Below are 21,770 nucleotides of genomic sequence, written 5' to 3' on the forward strand. Positions count from 1 at the left end.
TTTTAACTAACAAATTACGGTTTTGACCTGCAAGGGTTGACTGATGCTAACAAACGTGATGTCGTTAAACAAACCTGTAACCATTCCACGTCCAGGACATGGGCAGAAAGTAAGAAGTGATGTGCAGGGGCGCCTGAGTGGCTCAGTGGGTTAAAGCCTCTGCCTGCGGCTCAGGTCATGATCTCAGGGTCCTGGGATCGAGCCCCGCATCGGGCTGTCTGCTCAGTGGGGTGCCTGCTTCCTCCTCTCTCTCTCTGCCTGCCTCCCTGCCTACTTGTGATCTCTGTCAAATAAATAAATAAAATCTTTTTTTTTTAAAAAGTGATGTATACTAAGTCTAAGAGAGATAACTGAAGTTCGTTAGTCATGCTAGGAAGCTCATGAAAGTTTTTGACTGCATCTCTCCTCGCTAGGAGCATAGACTCCCTCTTGTTCAGTGTGCAGTGTTAGAGAACTCTTAAGGGAAATTAATAGGCAATGAATGACAGCAGCAATTTTTAATGTGTTGTTTTAAAGGCTTCTCCATTTCATTAGCACATGGCAACTGAAAAATGTTTGGGACAATTTCATTCAGACCACAGGAACCTGCTTGAGTAAGTTCTCTTGATGGTGTTCTTGGAACCATTGTTAAAATGCCAGAAAGATCCAGGCAAGGCCTAATATCTTACTGCACACCTGCCTTTTTCATTCATAACAAATGCAGTTTTTAAAATGGTGATGATGTTACTTTCATTTCTTAGAATTACAGAAGTTAAAATAGCGTCATGTAGCATGAACAGTGTTTTGCCCCTCCGCTCCACCCCCCCCAACCCCCGCTAGCGTTTTGAAGGTGATGAGACTGAGACTCGATGTTGAGTGGCTTGCCCTTGGTCTCACTAAGAGCGGGGCGACTTACTTCAGTTGAGCTCAAGTCAGCTTCCCAATCCAGTGCTGTATCTGCTCCCCTGAGGCACTCTTCCATCATATCCGTGGGTCAAATGGACAGAGTGGTCTGATTTTGTCTATGAGATGTCACTGCAAAAAAAAGAGTGACAGTGTACAAAAAATGAGTGAGGAAAGAATGGCTTTTATAGTACTGAACTGAACACTGTCCAGCAGTGGGTACCATTCCCGTTACTGGCCATAAAAAGAGCAAGACCACATCCACTTACGTTCTGGTCGAAAATTACTCTCTGGGGTTCCCCGGTCACCCACCAACCAAGCTGTATTTTTTCTTGAGAATTTTGAATTCCAAATATTCGTGGTTATTTTCTTTCTTTCTTTATTTTTTGCACAAAGAACCCTTCTTCTATAGTGTATACCTACTTATTTGCACAAGATTTTTTTTTTAAGATTTTATTTATTTATTTGACAGACAGAGATTAAAAGTAGGCAGAGGCAGGCAGAGAGAGAGGGGGAAGCAGGCTCCCTGCTGAGCAGAGAGCCCAATGCAGGGCTCGATCCCAGGACCCTGAGCTCATGACATGAGCTGAAGGCAGAGGCTTAACCCACTGAGCCACCCAGGCACTCCAAGATATTTTTTTTAATCACAGGTAAATTTTGGTTAAGACCTCTTACACATTAATCAAGAGAATGATTTTACGGATGTTCTTAGACATTGTTCAAACCTTTGTCAATCTGATTTTTCATAAGACTCCTTTTTTGCCTGGGAAATACTTATTGCCCAGATTTGAATAAGGGTAGTTTGCCTGTCTACAGATAAAAATTATCCTGGTTGTAGTCAGAGGAGTCTAAAGTGAGATCCTTAATTCAAATTTAGACTGTCTGAATTTTTCATCTCTGCCTAACTGTATATTATTGAGCAACAGCTGTATGCCAGAGTTATTTTAAGTACTTGAGAGGGGAGAATAGGGGAAAAGGATGGCCTGCTTGGTGTGGGTGTGTTGAGGGGGAGGAGTTGTTGGGAAGAGAAAGAGAAATGTGACAGTAAATGCAATCACGGGAACGCTTTTAATGAGGGCAGGTATATGATGAGTAAAATATAGTAGTTTATTATTTCACTAAATTAAGCAAGTGCTCTCTTGGTTGTAAAATACTCAAGAGTTTTTCATGTTAATTCGGTCTTCATTGAACTTACTAAATAAGAAGAGTCTGCTAGTCCCTCTCTGTTCAGCTGACTACATATCAAGAGAATCGGGAATGCTTGCATACTTTACCAACTCTTTTCACTCACCTGTATGTACCTGATAGCATGACAGTAATAATGATTAATAAAATTAATAATAACAGGTATTGTTATCATTTTAATAGTCATAATAAATGAGGGGGGCTGGGAAGGTCAACTCTGCCCCAGAGCCAAACCCATGTGTCTCATTCTGGTATTTTAATGACCCCTTAATTCTATTATCCAATGGTGATACAAAAGTTGGTGCCTCCAGTTCTTTTTGTGGGATGACCTCAAGGATTTGGAGAAGATACAAAAGAAAGATACCTGGGAACTTGTTTCTGATAAGTGAGTCATCATGAACCACAACATGGCTATGTGTTGACCCTGGGAAGGCTTTGTTACTTCACGAGGTGAGATTATACAACATTTTGCCCTCCACCTACTCCCCCCTGTGGCCGACTTACTGCCATTTAGGTTATCTTTCTCACGAGGAAACTCTAAATTCTCAATAGGATAGAAATGTACACATCTCGATTTTGGTTTTCCCTCTCCCCAGTTACTAGCCCTGCGTCCTTTGGTAATCACCTCCTTAATTTTAGCATTTCTATCTTTCTTCTCTCCAATGAAATTGATGTACTTCTCTCGTGAGGATGAAATGAGATGGTGTGTGTGAATGGGGTTTTGTAAACATTAACAATGATGGACGCTTAGTCAATATTAGCCCTGGTTTTATCAAATGTGCATATATTGACTTATGCTACCACTCTATTCTTGACTTGTCCTGTGTGCCTGAGGAACGTCTAGTATCGGTGGTCAGTTCAGTAATTCATTACTGTAACGCAGGTCGGGCAGGAGTGATGACAGCCGTGAGCATTTAACTTGACTCCAATTTGTTTGTCCCGGATGTCTTCCATTTATGACAATTGAAGAGAAACAAATTATAAATACAGGATTTAGGCCCTTGTTGATGTCATTCTGTCCAAGTGGGGATGGTCAAGTCACTTAATATTGCTTAATTAAACTTACACTCCTTGACTCTCTGTCAGTTCTGTAAAAAGTAGGGACTCGATCTTACCTTATCATCCATAAGCTTTGTAAGTGCTAGATTCTCAAGAATGTGTTTTTGAAGATTTTATTTATTTATTTATTTGACAGAGGGAGAAGCAGGCTCCCAGCTGAGCAGAGATCCCAATGCGGTGCTCGATCCCAGGACCCTGGGATCATGACCTGAGCCAAAGGCAGAGGCCCAGCACACTGAGCCACCCAGGCACCCCTCAGTAATTTTTTTTAAATGGACAGATATTTATTAAGTACTTATTTACAGTAGGAATGTTTTAGACTTTGGCAGTGTGCTCACAGATAGGCCAAATCTATAATCTGATTTAAAACAAGAAAAAGAAATTTATTAAAATGTTCAAAGATGACCATGGAGAAGTAAGAGTGAAGCTAATACAGCTATGGAGTTTTGGCTTAAAATAGCTGTTTCAGTTTTCTTCTAGTGTGACTTCCCTTTCCTGTGGAGAACAGGAAGGTAAAACAAACATTTCTTAAAATCCTTTCCAGCTGGTGATCCAAGTGTGATTCAGGTAACACATCAGATGCAATCCCATAAGACTTGAAATTTGGACTGAGATAAACAGAATAGTGGGCGTGTATTTTGTCGTTGTGGGTTGTAGCAAATATGTTATGGTTCTGGAGCTACGTTCTATCTCTTGAGGCTGGCTGATTTAGCAGAAAGCCTTCTTAAGAGTAGACAAGATGGCACGATGGGGGACCCTGAAGCTAGAGTGGCAGCTTTTTGATTCTGCACATGAGGTTTCCTGATTGATCACAATCTAGAACCTTAGCTGATGGAGTAGCTCAGACTGAAGTAGTCCTTTATCTAAAGATGGAATCTGGCATGCGTCCTGATTTGACAGGTAGCTTCCTGATCATGGCAGGGGAAGAAGCTCCTTTGGCAGCCTGGTACTGCAGTGTTTAGACCTAAGAATAGAGTCTGGAGGGGCGCCTGGGTGGCTCAGTGGGTTAAGCCTCTGCCTTTGGCTCAGGTCATGGTCTCAGGGTCCTAGGATCGAGCCCCGCACTGGACACTCTGCTCAGTGGAGAGCCTGCTTCCTTCCCTGCTGCCACCCCGTCTGCCTCTCTGCCTACTTGTGTTCTCTCTCTCTGTCGAATAAATAAATAAAGTCCTTAAAAAAAAGGAAAAGAATAGATTCTAGAATCCCATCCTGCAGATTTTTATCCTACCATCTTAATAATCCCATAAGCCATTTGACACGCTGTAATAAAGCCCTGTATTCAAATTGTCTAGAGCGGAATCTGTTCTCTGCCTCAGAATATTGACTGATTCAGAACCCCAAAGAGAATGTTACAAAACATATAATAGTTGTTTTATTTTTTAATTTTATTTTTAAGCAGTCTCAACACCCAACACTCAACTCACAGAGTCACAAGCTCCACTGGTCAAGCCAGCCAGACACCCTAAAAGAATAGTTTTTAAAGGCTTTTTTTAGAGTAAATCAAATCATTGAAGTGAATAATAATAGACCCTGATTTCCCACCGTGATTTCTCTTCCACTCCCAGTTATGATCCGCTTTCTTCTCTCTGTCCCGCATGTGTTGCCTCGCCCTTCAGAGGGCAGGTGAGAGGAGCCGTCCAGCCGGGGCGTCTGTGAGGGAAGGACCCCCCCTCACTGTGGTGCAGTGATCTTGATTCAAATCAGACTCATCTTCTGCTTTATTCTCAAGTGTACATTCCCTTTTTTCTTTAGAGAAAAAAGTCCGAACTGCTAACCTTCCTTCCTTTTTTGTAATCAGCCTCTTTATTTCTTCTAAAAATTGCATTTGAAAAAAGTATTCAGTTAATTTAAACTAAAAAAAAAAAAAAGCAAAAACAATTTACCGTTTTTCCTACCCTCATCCCCACCTCTTGGAACTACCAGTCCTATCTCTGTATCTATGCACTTGGGGTTTGGTTTTATTTTTTTTAGATTCCACCTATAAGAAAGATCATAGGGCATTTTTCCTTCCCTGACTGACTTCTCTTAGCATAATGCCTTTGAGGTCCATCCATGCTGTTGCAAATGACAAGATTTCTAATTCTTTTTTTTTAATGGCTAAGTAATACTCCATTCTGTGTATGCCACAGTTTCTCTATCCCCTCATTCACCCACAGACACTTAGGTTGTTTCCATATAGTGGCTGTTGTAAAATACACTGCAACAAAGAAGACATTCGTGTATCTTTTTGAATTAGTGTTTTTGTTTTCTTTCCATCAGATGTCTAGAAGTGGAGTTGCTGGATCATACGGTGGTTGTATTTTTTATTTTTTTGAGGAACCTCCACACTGTTTTCTGTAGTGGAGAATCCCCCTCATTCCCACTGACAGCACAAGAGGGTCCCCTTTGCCCCATCCTCGCCAAAACTTGCTCCTTCTTTTCTTTTTGATATTGGCTGTTCTTACAGGTGTAGAGAAGCATCTGATTGTGGTTTTGACCTGCATTTCCATGACAATTATAGGGTTGAGTATCTTTCATGTACCTGTTGGCCATCTGGATGTCTGTTTTGGAAAAATGTCTGTTCAGATCTTCTGCCCACTTTTTAATCATGTTGTTTGGGGGGTTTTTTTGCTGTGAAGTTGTATGAGCTGTGTATGTATCTTGGCTTATCCTATATTTGATTTGCAAATATTTTCTTCTATTCATTAGGTTGCCTTTTCATTTGTTGATGGTTTCTTTTGCAATGCAGAAGCTTTTTAGTTGATATAGTCCCACTCGTCTATTTTTGTTTTTGGTGTCAAACTCAGTAGACCATTGCCAAGATCAATGTCAAGGTGTTTACTGCCTCTTTTTCCTCTGGGAGTTTTAGGGCTTCAGGTCTTACCTTCAAGTCCCTAATCTATTTGAATTAATTTTTGTGTATGGTGTAGGATACTGGTCCAGTTTCTTTCTTTTGTGTGTGGCTGTCCAATTTTTTCCAGGGCCATTATTGAAGAGACTGTCCTTTCATGGTTGTATAGTTTGGGTTCCTTTGTCGTAAATGTATCAACCATATATGTGTGTGTTTATTCCTGGCCTCTCTACTCTGTTACATTAATCTGGGTATCTGTCCTTATACCAATATTGTATTCTTTTGATTACTATAGATTTGTCATATGGCTTGAAATCAGGGAGTGTGATACCCCCATTTTTTTTCTTCTTTCTCAGAATTGCTTTGGCTATCTTTTGTGTTTCCATACCAATTGTAGGATTAGTTGTTTTGTTTCTGTGGAAAGTACTATTGGAATTTTGATGGTGATTCCATTGAATCTATATATTCCTTTGGGTAGTATGGATATTTTAACAATATTAATTTTCCCAATTCATGAGCATAGACTGTCTTTCCAATTATTTGTGTCTTCTTCAATCTTTTGCTAATATCTTGTAGTTTTCAATGCACAGGTCTTAGGTCTTGACTCTACTACAACTTGGGTAAGAAGCAGGGACTTGATCCTATCTTTTCATCATACCTGCTTTCGCAGGTACTAGATTCTCAGGAAGTCATTTTAATGAATGGCTGTCTGTTTACTTGAAGAATATGGAGAGAGACTTAATTATATATGAAATGCTTGACAGATCCTTATGGTTTGTTGTTCATTGATCGTACTCTCCTTACATGTGAATGATTTTGGAAAGTATTAGTATATACTCAATCTTACTCTTTCCCGAAATTGCCTTGGTGCTCCTTTTGTCATACTTCAACAACATGGGGTTTGGAGTGCCGACTCCTTTGTAGTGTAAGATCCACGTAAGTTTTTGACTCCCTCAAAACTCACCTGCTAATAGCCTATAGCTGGCTGGAAGCCTTATGAATAATAGAAACAGTTGATTAACACATTTTAAATGTTATATGTATTATGTACTGTATTCTTAAAATAAGCAAGGGAAAAGAAAATGTTAAGAAAATCATGAGGAAAATACATTTATAATACCGGGATGTATGTATCAAAAAAAATTGCATATAAGTGGAACCAAGCAGTTGAAATCCATGTTGGTCAAAGGTCCACTATATAATTTAACCAGAGAGTTTGAGGAATGTGATCAACCTAGCCATCTTTCTACAGCATGAATATTTCAGATGATCATTAAAATGTTTAATTCCCTCAGAATCTTTATGAATCTAAGAATTTCACTCAATCATTTATATTCTCTGGAATTTATCCCAGAGGAAAATACGCATCTCCCCTTGCCTCCAGCATATTCAGGCATATCCCACCTGCTTCGTAGGCTACTGATACATGTAACTGAAAGCGGAAATTATCAGTTTCTCCGGCAAATTCACCACATTCCCCGTAATTACTTTAATGAAGCCAAAAGTGCGCACATTTTTAACGCTGACCAATTTTTTTTTCCCCTCCGATGAAAAACTGTTTTCCTCCTCTTACTTATACCTGGTCATGCCTGTCATTATGAAATACAGACTTTGTCCTCTTTGGCTCTGTCACCTTATCTTTTCAATTTAGATTCTGTTTACAAATACCTTCTAAACTCTTGATCTTCTTAACATTGAGCGCATTATATCATAGACGAAGATAAACAAATACTACCCTATGTAGTATTTTGGTAAATCATGTATATTGTTTGTTGGATGATGGTCATAAAAACCCAGTTCATAGATTAAATTATATTTAAAATCTTTTCAAGTCAAGTGGCGTGTAAATTCACATTTCACAGCAGCCCGTCATAAAAAATCTCTTTGGACTTTTTTCAGCTAATACTCTAAGTCATCTCTCTGAAAGAGACTCCTTAAAAAGGGTAGGGAAGGGGAGGAGCAGAGAATGTGTCTAAGGTCTGGGAAGCAGAGACAGATACTAATGTAAATATCACCTGTGGTCTGAGATTGCTGTCAGTATCAGGCATTTTGGCTATTGGTCCTATAGCCTACACTAAGTGGACTTTTTTTTTTCCTATTAGCCTTGTTTTAAACTGGTTTAGACTTTCTTACTCTGAGTCCAATTAATAATTCTTTAAAGTACTGATCTCTGGCCTTCTATGGTGGTCAGCTTTAATGAGTGCTCAGAAACTCTCTTTATATGCAAGGCTTTTGAAAGAAGCTTCTATCTCAATTGTTTCACTTTCTTCAGAGCAATTAACTTACAAATAAAGGAGGTTAAATTAGACTTCCAGGCTTCGGTGAAATTAATTAATATTACTTCACTGGTGGGGACAAGAAGTAGATAACCATTTTCATTACTTCATTTGGAAGAGATTGTCGCATGAACTGCAAACAGACAAATGTAAAGTTAACACATGCTGAATATGGTCTCTTTTAAATCTCTGTATTGCCAAAGATTTTTCTATAGTTTTAATAGCTCAGGATTTAAAAAGTTAAAATCGATTGTTAAACATGGACATCTGCTTGAGTAGGATGAAAGTTGAAAAATGGAAGAAATTGGCATCTTTACTCTGTTAGAGTATAAGCTATCTGTTACAGGCAGATGAAGACTAATTTATTTGTATTTTCATGCTTATTTTTGTATGTAGATGATGAAATGTCCTGCACCCATCATAGTTTCTAGAATACCAGAGCTATAAATGCCAATAATTTAAATATATTCATTAATAGTTTAGTTAACTCTTAACAATATATAATACCTATTTATTCTCTAGATAGTAGTTCTTTTTAAAAGACTTTATTTATTTATTTGAGAGAGAGAGGCAGCAAGGGCCGGGGTGGGGCAGAGGGAGAGGGAGAAGCAGACTCCCTGCTGAGCAGGGAACCTGACAGGAGCCTGGATCGCAGAACCTAGAGGTCATGACCTGAGCCAAATGAACCAACCGAGCCACCCAGGCACCCCTCTCTAGATAGTAGTTTAAATGTTGTAAATTTGTTGTAATGTTGTAAATATACATATATATGTATAAATTTTATAGATTTATATATATATAAAGTTATATATAAATTTTATATATATAAAATATTTACATATATATATATGATATATAACTTTTTTTGGAAGGAGGTCCATACCCTTCTTTTATGACCCAGTAATATCTTAGCATGATCAATTTAGTTGTCTTTCTCAAAAGACTTAAGTATTTAGCTGTCTCAAAAAGCCACTTTAATTTTTACTCTGATATGGTAACAATTTGAATATATTCCTTTCCCTTTCCTGCCACTGTATTATGATATAAATTTACTCTCCATTATAAGGTAATTATACATTATTACACTACTCTTAAGAATTAATTTGCCTGTTTGGGCACTTGTTACCAAAATGATCTGATGCGTATTTTTGAAGAAGCTGACCAGTCAAGTTAATGTGGTTTTAATTCAACATGGAGTGGACAGTAGCTAAACCGTGGCCCCGATCTACTTCTCTGCTCTCATATATTCACTTCCTTGAAACCAAAGGAAGTTCAAATGTTCTTGAGTGAAGACACATTCATTTTGATCAGAATGAAGGGAATTTTTGCTGATGAATTTGTACGTGTGTTTATTACTCCTGGGAGCTAAGTATCCTTATTACCTTACTCCTTTCGAATTGGCGGGAAATAAAGAAAATTTGATTGTTTCAAAATCATAAAATAACATATTACTTTAGACATTGAGGTTCTCAGTCATTTTGTAAATGAACCCGTGACATTGTACTTTGTTGTCAATCCTTCAGTTTACCTTTGATTACATTTAACTATGAAGGTAATGAGTTGCCTTGGCTTTAGTGTCTAACATGATGACCATTTTCTTAGTAAAAGATTATTATTAATGTGTCTCATGGTTGGTTGACTGGAAATTATCTCCAGTTCCACATTTCCAAAATGAATGCCCCCTTGGTAGAATGGTAAGTCCACTAGTTGAAGCTGTATTAACCATTACTGTGGATCTAGACTGACCAGTTTTTCCTGTTTGCCCAGGACTGGGGGTTCCCAGCACAGGGGTTTTCCATTTTAAAACTGGGGCAGAAGGTTGCTAGGGATGCTCCACTTTGAGTGGGCAAGCCAGGAAAGTCCCAGGCCCGTGGTGTGAGTGCGTTACCCTACACAGCTTATCGCACATTGTTAATTCAAATGAATCCAGTTTGCAAGCTATCATTTAATGGGCCCCTATGACAACATGATCTCTATGAGCATGTAGATTCAGCCACTGATGAGGGAGAGCAAGGATTTGGCTTAATGGAAACAGACCTTATGATAATATGACAGCAACAGTGGTAACCATTTATTGATCCCAAGACTGAATATTTATTAAGATAGCTAAAGATGGGGCACCTGGGTGGCTCAGTCTATTGAGTATCCAACCCTTGATTTCAGCTCAGATCATGATCTCAGGGTCATGATCTCAGGATTGTGAGATTGAGCCCTGGCTCAGGCTCTGCGCTCAGCAGGGAGTCTGCTTGATTCTCTCTCTCCCGCTGCCCCTTCCCTGACTCACGTTCTCTCTGTCTGGCACTCTCTCTCTCTCTCAAATAAATAAATACATCTTAAAAAAAAAAAAATGGCAGAGTGCCTGGGTGCCTCAGTGGGTTAAAGCCTCTGCCTTCGGCTCAGGTCATGATCCCAGGGTCCTGGGTTCAAGCCCTGCATTAGGCTCTGCTCTGCAGGGAGCCTGCTTCCCTTACTCTCTCTGCCTGCCTCTCTATCTACTTGTAATCTCTGTCTGTCAAATAAATAAATAAAATCTTTTTAAAAAGAATAGCTAAAGATAACTTTCTCTGAGACCTTTCTTGAAATCCCCCCCATCCCCAGGAAGAATTTACCATTACTTCCTTTTCATTGCCAGTGTGCCCTCTACAAAAGTTTATTATAGTGCTGGTTGGTAAACTTCACTATTTGTCTCTCTATACTAGACTATAAGCTTCTTTGGGAGGGTAAAAGCCTTCTTTTACTTACCTTTCTATGCCAAGCATTGAGTGTGCTTAATAATTACCTATGTATTTTCTCCTTTCCAAAAGAGTACCATAAAAGATGGTATTTACTGTCTTATTCTGGTGATGAGAAACTCAGAGATCCAAGATACCACATAACAAGCATGAGAACACGATGTTAATAAATGATGAAGCCAGAGATGGACAATCAGATCTGATCACTAAGCTATTTATTCTCTTTCTTGTATTCTGTATTAAATATGGCCAACACTGCTACTTGGAACGTCCCCTCTCTTCAGGGAGGAGAGTAGGGATCAAGAGTAGAAATGAAGACCATGTTGGTCTTGTCATATACTGATACTGATTAAGGTTTTCTGGTAATCTGTGTATTTAGATTTTTTGGAAAATGGCTTTGGGAAAGAAGTGACCAAATGTAAAAGATAATCAGTGCTGGTCTGTTTAGATGGGGAAATTAGAATGCATGCAACAGTCACACTCAAAAGTTTCTGTATCTATTCCCTTGGGTCACCATTAAACTTCTTTTTAAAGCCCAATGAACGGCTGTACCTTAAGAAATCCTCCAGTAACCCTAACTCTCTGTGTTAACCCTAACTCTCCTGCATCTTTTTCTGTTCTTGCATCTCTCTTTTTTTTTTTTTACTTATTAACTGCGAACTGAAGATAAGAAAATGTGCTAAAGTTATAAGTACAGTAAAATAGCATCGACCTATATGAGGAATGTATTTATGCCAGCGCCTTTTCATTTATACAGGGATGAACTAATTATTAAGCAAAACAAAACAAAAGACTTTCCCAGCGGCTTGAGAAATATTTGTATACAGAGTTTCATAATAATTAGCTCTTGGTATGTTGTTCTCATTCAGTGCTATGATTCATGCAAATTCAGGACATTTATAGAAAACTAACCTGAAAGTAAGCATGCATGAGGACCTCAGTGTCTGTGACGTGAAAACAGTGACCTATTTATTAAGGGCCATTATGCAGTTGGGGAAGAGACTTGAAAGACATCATGAAATATTTGCCAGGAACTAAATGTTTAATATTTCAAAACCTCAGTGTAAAAAGAGAGAAACAGTGTAAACATGGATGCAGAGTGGAGACATACTTGAGTATATAGTAAGGACCTACTGTGCGCAAGGTCCTATATTTCAGGAGTATATATATTAAGGAAAATTGTGATCAAATGAAATTTATCAGATTTTACATTTTGAAAAAAAATCAGTTATAGATAAAGTGTTCTGTGAGTGACCATCACTGGAAAGTTTTGCCTTTAAAATGATCAAAATAAGCGTAATTCTTTTTTATAGGTAATAGGTGACTTGGAACCTTAGGAAATTATACCCTTTATATTCTAAGAAGCCTATCCACGTGCATTAAGCAACACTGATGATAACTAACATAAATATCTAATTTTTAGTACTTGATGTTAATTTATCTGTGTCTTCATTATTTACATATTAGGAAAAAAATCACCTTTTTAATATTCATCTATCTTCACATGATCATCTGTAACCCAAGGCCTGAGAGCTGCTGATGAATATAATCTGTTTTACTTAGTCAAATTATGTAACAAGCCTGGAAGAAATCCAAGCTAGCATCCTGTTTAGGCCCTACTGATAGACCAGTAAATACAAATAGGCATTACCCTGTATTCATCTAAAAATGGATCTAAAAGCTGAACGTACAGAAGTCAAACAATCGACTTACACCCCAAAGAAATAAACATCTCAAAGCCACCAGTGCCTCTCACTCTTTAAAGCTATATTCTTTTTTTTTTTTTTTTAAGATTTTTGTTTATTTATTTGACAGATCACAAGATCACAAGTAGGCAGAGAGGCAGGCAGAAAGAGAGGAGGAAGCAGGCTCCCTGCTGAGCAGAGAACCTGATGTGGGGCTCGATCTCAAGACGCTGGGATCATGACCTGAGCAGAAGGCAGAGACTCTAACCCACTGAGCCACCCAGGCACCCCTAAAGCTATATTCTATAACATACTTCTGTAACATTGACGCATTTCTTTGTCCTTTTTCTTCAAAATTGAATATATTGTGAGCTTGCTTAAGTGCAGTCTGCCTTCATCATTTAATATATGTCTGTTAAATTTGCAGCTACCCACAAAAGCGCACAAAGGGAGCATGAAATAGTCAATAGTCGAGGATTACCTGAACCTAAACCATGTAGACAAGAGAGCTTCTGATATGTAAAATACTTTGAGATAGTTTTTCAGTTGAATACATCTGCCATGTTTGTTGACTCACATATCAGGCCAATGCTGAGGGGTGGAAATGTGTCGTCTAAGTGAGTCCTCATAACTACCCACTAAGTTAGGTTCTATGACTGACCTATTTACTCTTTTAGTTGAGGAGATAGATGTACCCAAAGTAGGAAACAGCGGATCCCAAGCAGTCTGCTTCCGGAGCCCCGATGCCCTGTAACATTGAACTGTTCCAGAAATACCTAAAGAAAGAGAATAAAATTGAGACTTCACGCCCTGAAAGGGACTTAGACACTTCAGATGACTTAAGGGAGACCATGCCGAGGACGTGGCCATTCTCTGTAGTTCGGTGCGCAATGCCGTGTCTCTCAGTAGTTCAGAACATTACAGCACAATGTGGGTGGAGATAGAGAAGAAGAATGTTCTGCACGCAGTGCCGTGTCTGTTGAGACAAATGAAGGGAGACCTTGAGTGCACGGTACAGTTTTGAAGAGTAAAAAGCAGTGGGGGGGTGGGAAAAGCATTCTGTTTCAGAAGTAGAACGGCCGGCCGCCGATTTTCCGTATCACAGGCTTATAGGTCATTTCAAGCAAAGAACACACGTAGGGATAGAGAGGCCGGTGAGCTTGCCAGCATTGTTCGGGTCTCATTGTAAAGCACTTGAACTGCTCTGCTGAAGAGTCTGAGCCTGATTGGATAACCCGCGGAGGCACTGTGGTGCTCTGTGTCGTGGGGCTGGCTGGCACATCCCCCCTGCTGAGATCAACAGGACAGGCTGTCTACGAGTGACATACTTAGAGAGCGTAAATATGAATGTGTTTTCCCCAAAGGGAAACGTTTAACTTAACACTTGAATACTGCACTTTGTTCTACGGGGTAGAAGAACTTTTTTTTTCTTTTTAAGTGAGTTAACAAGAAACAAACTTTTTTTTTTTTTTTAAGATTTTTATTTATTTATTTGACAGGCAGGCAGAGAGAGACAGAGAGAGAGAGAGAGAGGAGGAAGCAGGCTCCCCGCTGAGCAGAGAGCCTGATCCGGGGCTCGATCTCAGGACCCTGAGATCATGACCTGAGCCGAAGGCAGAGGCTTTAACCCACTGAGCCACCCAGGCTCCTCTAGAAAAACTTTTTATTTCAGTTCTTTCTCATGTCAGTGGACAGTTGACTGTTTTACAGATGCTTGCTCTTCATATCTTGCCATCTCTTTTCACGGAAGGAGAAAAGAAGTCAATGTATTCATATCCATAAGAAGTTATTTTCTATCTTTAAAATCATTTATTTGCAACCATCTCTAGGTTTTCTTTGCAATCGTGCTCAATAAAGAGGGAGAAGGTCCGCCTACCCGGGTGGTTTAGTTCGTTAAGCATCTGCCTTGGCTCAGGTCATGACCCCAGAACCTTGGGATCCAGGCCCTGTGGGGTGGGGGTGGGGGGTTCCCCCCCTCCCTGCTCAGCAGGGAGTCTGCTTTTCCCTCTTCCTCTGACCCTCCCCTTCCCCACTCCCTGCTGCTCTATCTCAAATAAATAAAATCTTTAAAAAAAAAATAGAATAAAGAACTAGTACATTCATGTTGACTGATGAAGCCCCAGCTAGTGACGAGAAACATTTGAGGATGTGCCCAAATATCCTGAGTTCTTCTGTCTTCCATTCACCACCTTTTGACCTGTGGTGTCAGAAGAGAAGGAGAGAGAAACTCGGGCTAGGGAGAGTCACAGTCAGATGGCTCTCCTGAAATCATCTGTTGAAGGCAGATGTCCATGTTATTGAGTGCCCTCCTGGTTTTTTTTGGTTTTGTTTTGTTCTGTTTTTGTTTTCTATTTTTGCTTTTGTTTTGTTTTGCTTTACCAATTCAAAATGGGCTTTTAAAAAAAAGTTTTAAAAACCGAGAACATCATATTTACCTTTCGTGCCAACCTAACAAAAAGACGTGTTTCCTCCGTGTGTTGACAGGTTGCCAGTTAACTCGGGAGAGGAACAGCAGGTACACTGCTCTTATTTCCTGTAATAGCAGTACTTCCTAATTCAAGCTCACTCCAGCAGTGGCAGTGATTCTCTTGCTATCGCATTAGAATCTGGACCCTCGTTTTACTTGTCTCCACTTTTTTTTTTTAATCTTCCTAAAAGTAACTTTTTTTGGGTTTTAGTTGATTTTCAGCTCATTGTCATCCATTGATTTGCTGAACACTGACTCCTCTGAGTCCATAATAGCCGTCGCCTGCTTAATTTATATCTAGAATCACACAGATCCTGATCCCAGTGAATCAAAGGAATGAAAGCCAGGTAGATTTGTAACACAGTTGACTTTTCTGCTTCCTTATTTTTTCTATTTTTTTGCTAGTTACTCTCTTACTGTGTAACTGACTAGTGGTACCACGCTCCGAGTAATTATTCTTCACTATTATCTGTGATTGTATTTTCTTCAGTCCAAGCTTACAAACTTGAACATACCCTACTGTGTTTGAGAAGTGAATCAATTTGTAATGTGAAAAAATACCACTTTTCTTAATAATAAGCGTGCAACACCATTGAACATAATGTGTCTTAGGGAAAAAATTTGTCATCACCTAAGATCCATATTATTGAGAATTATACAGTAACCTTGGTGGGAAAATAGATAAGAAACATAAGTTTTCACCAAGCACCAGTCAAGAATAGGTTTATCATGAAAAACATAACCTATAGAAATTATTTATTGGACGCCTGGGTGGCTCAGTTGGTTAAGCAACTGTCTTCGGCTCAGGTCATGATCCTGGAGTCCCGGGATCGAGTCCCACATCAGGCTCCCAGCTTCATGGGGAGTCTGGTTCTCCCGCTGACCTCTCTCCTCTCATGCTCTCTCTCTCAAATAAATAAAATCTTTTTAAAAAGTTAAAAAAATATATTTATTCTGGAACTGAATCATCCTATATTGCCTTTTAACATCTTATCTGTGGCACTTCTAATCCTGGCAGAGAAATCTGGGTAATACAAAAAAGTTTGTGGTCTACACCCACTGATTAACTAACTGCCAGGCATTGACTGGTTAAATAAATACCTCCTTGGGAACATCTGTATGTTCTTTGCTATTACAAGAATCACATGGGAAGAGCCACGGAGATTTTTCGCTGAACCTCCTCGCATTCGATGAGAAGACTACTGTCTCCAGGGATTTTAAAAACCCTCCCCTGAGCCACAGAGCCTGTTAGGAGCAGAAGCGACCTCAGTGAGCCTCCGCTGTGCCCGCACTGTTGTTTTCTTTCCGGTTCTCATGGTCTGCAGCCAACCTGGAGGACTGAACTTGGGCAAGTAGTAAATATTTAATGTAAAACACTAATTGCAGGCATCAAATGAAAAATGACAGCCCCACGCAGAATATTCTCATCAGTTAGGGAGCTGTTATGTGATCGAAGGGTTTCAAAAAATGAATATAGTGAAATTCAGTGGATGTGAACAGGTCGGCTACCGGAAAAAAAGAAAAGAAAAGGAAGGAGGTGGGGTCCGTTCATGGGCAGAGTTCGGCAGCTGGTTTCTATTCCTGGAGACTCACGGAGCACTTGAGCAAAAATAAGAGTGAGAAGTCCTGAGTGACAGGAGCCTGCCTTTAAGTCTACGGTTTCTCTAGAGGCTTGTCCGTGTGTTTGGTTTGGTTTGGTTTTTTTCTCTCTGAATACCTCCTTACTTTTGGACATAGAGTTCTTATGGAAATAGAAGACTAACGAATAATGAGTAAACCCAAAGGAAAATACCCGAAGTAGGAGTCTTCTAAGCTTTGTTTTGCTTCCGTATTTCTAGCGTTACGATAGAAGCAAAAATACCTGTTGAGCCTTGTGTTAAAAATCACAGAAATTGAGTGTTACCTTTATTTCAGTTCCTCTCAGAATAAGGTTTTGGGTTTTTTGGGGTTTTTTTTTTCCCGTAAGGTTGGATGAAGTAAGAGTTTTGTTTACTGTATTGAAGCTTTGTTTTCAACATACAGTTTTACAGGCACTAAAAAGAGATTTTTATGATGCTTAAAAGATGTAGTAAGTTTATTAAAAAGTAGTCGTGAGGAAAATATTCCTGTAACATACCATTCATCGTGTAATGCGTGCTTCTGATGCCTGCTTTTACTTTTCAGCATATGTTGGTTCTTTTCTAGAAAATTCATGCTACAGAGCTATCTGGAAGTCTCTTTTGCCCCTTGGAGTAATTCTGCCAGTTGTCATGAGGAAGGCAGCAGGTGGTAGTTCCCTGGTGTATACTGTTTAGACTTTCCCCTGTACAAAATATTAGAATAGTAAACAGTTATGGTAAGGCTTGTGGAAATGAAAACTGTTGTAAATCTGTAATTTACATGAAATTTATGTAGCAAAACTTACTGTGAGTCTTTAAGAAATTCTCCTTTGTCATAACTTAGTCATACCTTCTCCAAACTGACTTAGAAAGCATGTGTTCTGACAAATACCTAAGGAAACTCATAAACTCTGGAACGAGAAAAAGAAAAAAGAGAACTTAATGGCAATGTCGACTATGCTTTCAGTGTAATTGATATTTAACCTTTTATCTTGATACTAATAAATATCACAGCCACTTTGAGCAGGCAACTTTAATTTACATCTGTTGGTTAAAGGCTTTAGCTTTTGTTTATGCATGCAAGAATTCTGACTTTTTAAGATTAGCTGCAAATTTTTGGATCAGCTCCACAAAGAACCATATTGTTGTTAAATGCCGGCAAACTCAAGAACCTTGCCATTTCTGCATGCATGACCAGGAGCCAACAGAGTCGTTTCCATGCTTATTTACTCTTTGTTTTAGTGTGTTGTGGCAGTTGACAGTGTTCAGGGCTTGTGTTGAGGCAAGTTGCCCTAAAGTGAGGAAACGCAGGCTATGGAACTGTCGGGGAGTCTGAGCGCCTCAGAGAAAAGCGTTTGCAGAAGGATTTGGTGTCAGTCTTGGAAATTGACTCTTAAGGCAAATTGACCTCAACTTTGCGGTCTTTGGAACAAAAGAGTTGGAAAGTGGGGAACCAGCAAATAAGCTGAATGTACTTCTAGGCAGAGCTGCTTCCACGACGACAGAAACGGGATCCCGTTTGTTCATTCACGGTGGATCCCGAGACTCGACCTTCTGCCCTCCATGTTTTATCGGAGCCGCGATGTTCCCAGGGGAGGGGTCGCCCTGTTCTAATTCATCTTCATCTCTCCCCTCCTTCCTACCCTGGGAAGCCTTCCAACCTATTCCACTTTGTAGGGTGAGAAGGAAAGACCCTCTGACGCCAGTCCCTCCTGTCGCCTTGTACTTGATGTTGATAAGATGCTGCTATGTTTTGATATTTCAGGTCGGATAGTGTTAGTGTCTTCAGACTTACCATGCGCCGTAGCCAGAAACCCGTCTTTGCTCCTGTTACAAAACCTTGGGTTCTTCTAATCTGCTTCCTGATTGAAAATTAATTCTAGAATCCCTAGGTCTGGGGAGCAAAGGGAGCAAACCAGAAGGTGCATAACATTTCTTGAATGTTCGTCCTGCCCATCCTCAGACCTCCTTAAACCTTACCCACAAATCAAAGAATTGTTTTACTCAGAGAATATTTGATTGCTGCAATTTCTGCTTTTCATCTGTCTCATCAAAATACGAGGCTTTTCATTTTCCTTTCTCAAGAGGTATCCCACTTTTAAGTAGAGTGGTAAGAAGGGAGGTATTTTAGCTGAGCTTACCTTTTCATTTGGGCTAGAAAGTTATTTGTGTAGGTAGATGAATTGCATTTTAATGGAACTGAGGTATCTTCATCTCCTGTGCTTATTTTTCTGCTTTCTTTATATAGCTTTCTATTAATAAGAAAGGAATGAGAGGTATTATTTGAGGAAATAATTCTGAAACACACAATTTCTTCAAATATGCATGCGGAGAACCTTCCTGACATTCTCAGATTTGAATGGACAACATTAGTCAAGTACTTAACATTGATTTTTTTTTTCTCTTGACAACCCTCATCAATTTGAATGCTTTATTGTGAAATATCCAGTAAATCCGTTATAAGAGCAGAGAGCTAATTAGGTAGGTGGTATAAATTTTTGACAGTTTTGACACTGCTGACCTTTTCAGAAAAAAAAGATACATATACTCCAGTTGGAGGTGAATCCAGCTGAAAATTAAGTACATTTTTTACTGAAGTTAATTTTTGAGTTTGGGATGTCTGTAGATCCACATATAGGTGTAAGAAACACCATAGAAAGATCCCATGTACTCTGACCTTGTCTCCCAGTGGACCCGTCCTTCAAAACTACATAGTATATATTGGCGTTGATTCCATGAAGGTACGGGGCATTTGCATCAGCACAAGAAATGGAATGATAAAGGAGGAATTACCCAGATTTCGAGCAAGATCCCAACTCTGAATTCTTCAGTACTGAAAACTTCTTGCATCAGGACAGACTCATGGCAGGCAGGGTTTATGGGGGAAGAGAAGGATTCGATTAGAGGGTCAACAAGCCTGAATTCAGTTTTCAGCTCTGCCAATGACTGGTTCAGTCATATGCTGGGAGTCACAGCCTTGCTGTGCTTTCATTTATTCCTTTGTAGGGACTCGGTCTAAGTCAGTGAATCTTAACTAGAATGAAAGTGAGTGAGGTCTCCTTCTGTCCTGAAGACTTGTCCGAATCCTGGCTTGGAGGGCGTTTTTCAGATACGGTCAAATGCCTTTGCCTCCATGTCCAAACCCCCACCTCCACTTTCGCCGTAAGCCCATTCTGATTTTGACCCCCAAACTTCTGTGATTTGGACTGCCTTGCCCTCCCTGGAGAACTGTCTCTGAAAACAGTTAACTGTGTTACTTACGGACTGTGGGTACAGTTTGCCCGTGATTTGTCTCCAGCATCTCTAAGCTGCCTTTCAACTTGAAAATAATAAGAAAAAAGTTCCTGCAAGGAACATTGAAAATCTCTCTGCTTCCTAGCACCCCGTTGATGACTCAGAGGGATGTGCTGCATTTAGGAACCAAGTTCAGAGTGGTGCCTGAGGAAGGCCTTCTCCAAAAGGGATATAAGAGAACAGGGGTCTGGGATATCTAGGAGTAATCCCTCAGAAATGGAATCACCTGACTTGAGAACCTGAAGAAAATGAGTGACTCAGCATGAGAATTTGACCCTGTCTGATGCCTAATTTATAGGTTTTTAAATTTTAAAAATAGGTAACTTCCTCTGTAACTTTCATGTCTTCTCTCCAAAACAGTTATTATAAAATTATCACAGAGAAAGAAAGATCAGGGATTTTATCATTGTAATTGCTGTCTTAAATATTTTTTTTATTTACCAGGAATCCAGTCTAGGCTGTGAAACCTCCCTGGTTTCCTACTTCTGGTTAGTGCTGTGTCCCTGACTATGGCAGTAGGACTCCTTTCTTTTTCTTTCCTTAAAGAGCCCAAACATGTGGGGTGGGAGAAAAAAAAAAACAATCTAGGATTACAAACTATATCCCTAACTTAAATATTGGAATGTTGAAAGAAAGGAATGAGTCTGAACTGAGAACCAAACAAAGAAGCAAGGAAAAGAAAAGGAAATGACTTTTTTCTGTGTTACGTTGGAGATGATACATGAACGAAGGATTGAGGAAATCCAGAAACAATAATATATTCTCCAAAATGAAGGCTAAATGAGATTTGGGGGCCCACACTACAATGAGCCAAGTCAGAAACGGATGAGGAGAGTTGTCACTGGTCCATCTGATAACCTCCAGGTGTAGAATAACTCCGAAGAGGTAGGAATCCTCCACTCGGTCAGCCTGTGGCCGGCTTAACTGCAAGAGACAGAAAGAGCTAGGGAAATGCAGTGTACACTTGGTTCCCTGCTTTCAGGGAAGATCCTCTGCTTCTACGGGGTGAGTGACACAGCTGTCCTGAGAGATGAATGGACCGTCTAAGTGAGAAAGCCCCAGAGACTGCAAAGGCAGACCCGCTCTGGGCTTGGGGACGTCCGGCGATGACTCATAGGAGGCAGAAGAAAATGTGCTCAATTTATGGGCCAGGTTCAGAGTGGTACATGAGACAGATCGTTTGGTATTAATGGTGCAGTGTTACCTTAGGGGACAGGAAGTACAGCTGATTACCCCCTGAAGTAGGGAACTGATATGTATTAACCCAGGGTCTGAATCTGGATGCGAGAAGCTGCTGAATTCTTTGTAATTTTATCCTTGAATGAATGCTAGATTCAGGAGTCTTTGGGATTGTTGATATTTCTTTTAAAAATCCTGATCTTTATAAAGATGTATCAGCTACCTCCAGTCATCTTCAGCATAGCACTCTCTATTAATAAAAAAGGACATAATAGGGGCCATTAGCCTAGAAAAGGAGAAGCTACAGAGATTTGGTAAGGTCTCAGATACATCACGGTCACCAGCATTTCAGTAAAGGGCACAGCAACATTATCCTGGTTTCAACTGTGAGAATTTCAGAGAAGCTGTTCTAAGAGGGAAGCGGGCAGAGAGATGATGGATGGAGGGATGGATAGATGGATGGAGGAAGACATGGGTTTGCGCTTTGAAAGGTGTAACAGAGCACTATCGGCTCGTCGCTTGAAGTTATCCTAAAAGGAAAAAGAACAAAGGAAAACACCGGAAGCCACATATGGGATGAGCA

At 39.8% G+C, this 21,770-nt stretch overlaps 1 protein-coding gene across 11 annotated transcripts in view; it reads left to right on the plus strand.

Moving 5' to 3' along the window:
* NRG1 (neuregulin 1) overlaps positions 1-21,770 on the plus strand; it is a 226,083-nt gene that overhangs the window by 124,869 nt on the left and 79,444 nt on the right. The window lies entirely within an intron of this gene.

This window comes from Mustela nigripes, chromosome 18 (genome assembly GCF_022355385.1).
Source record: "Mustela nigripes isolate SB6536 chromosome 18, MUSNIG.SB6536, whole genome shotgun sequence".
Classification (NCBI taxonomy): Eukaryota; Metazoa; Chordata; class Mammalia; order Carnivora; family Mustelidae; genus Mustela; species Mustela nigripes.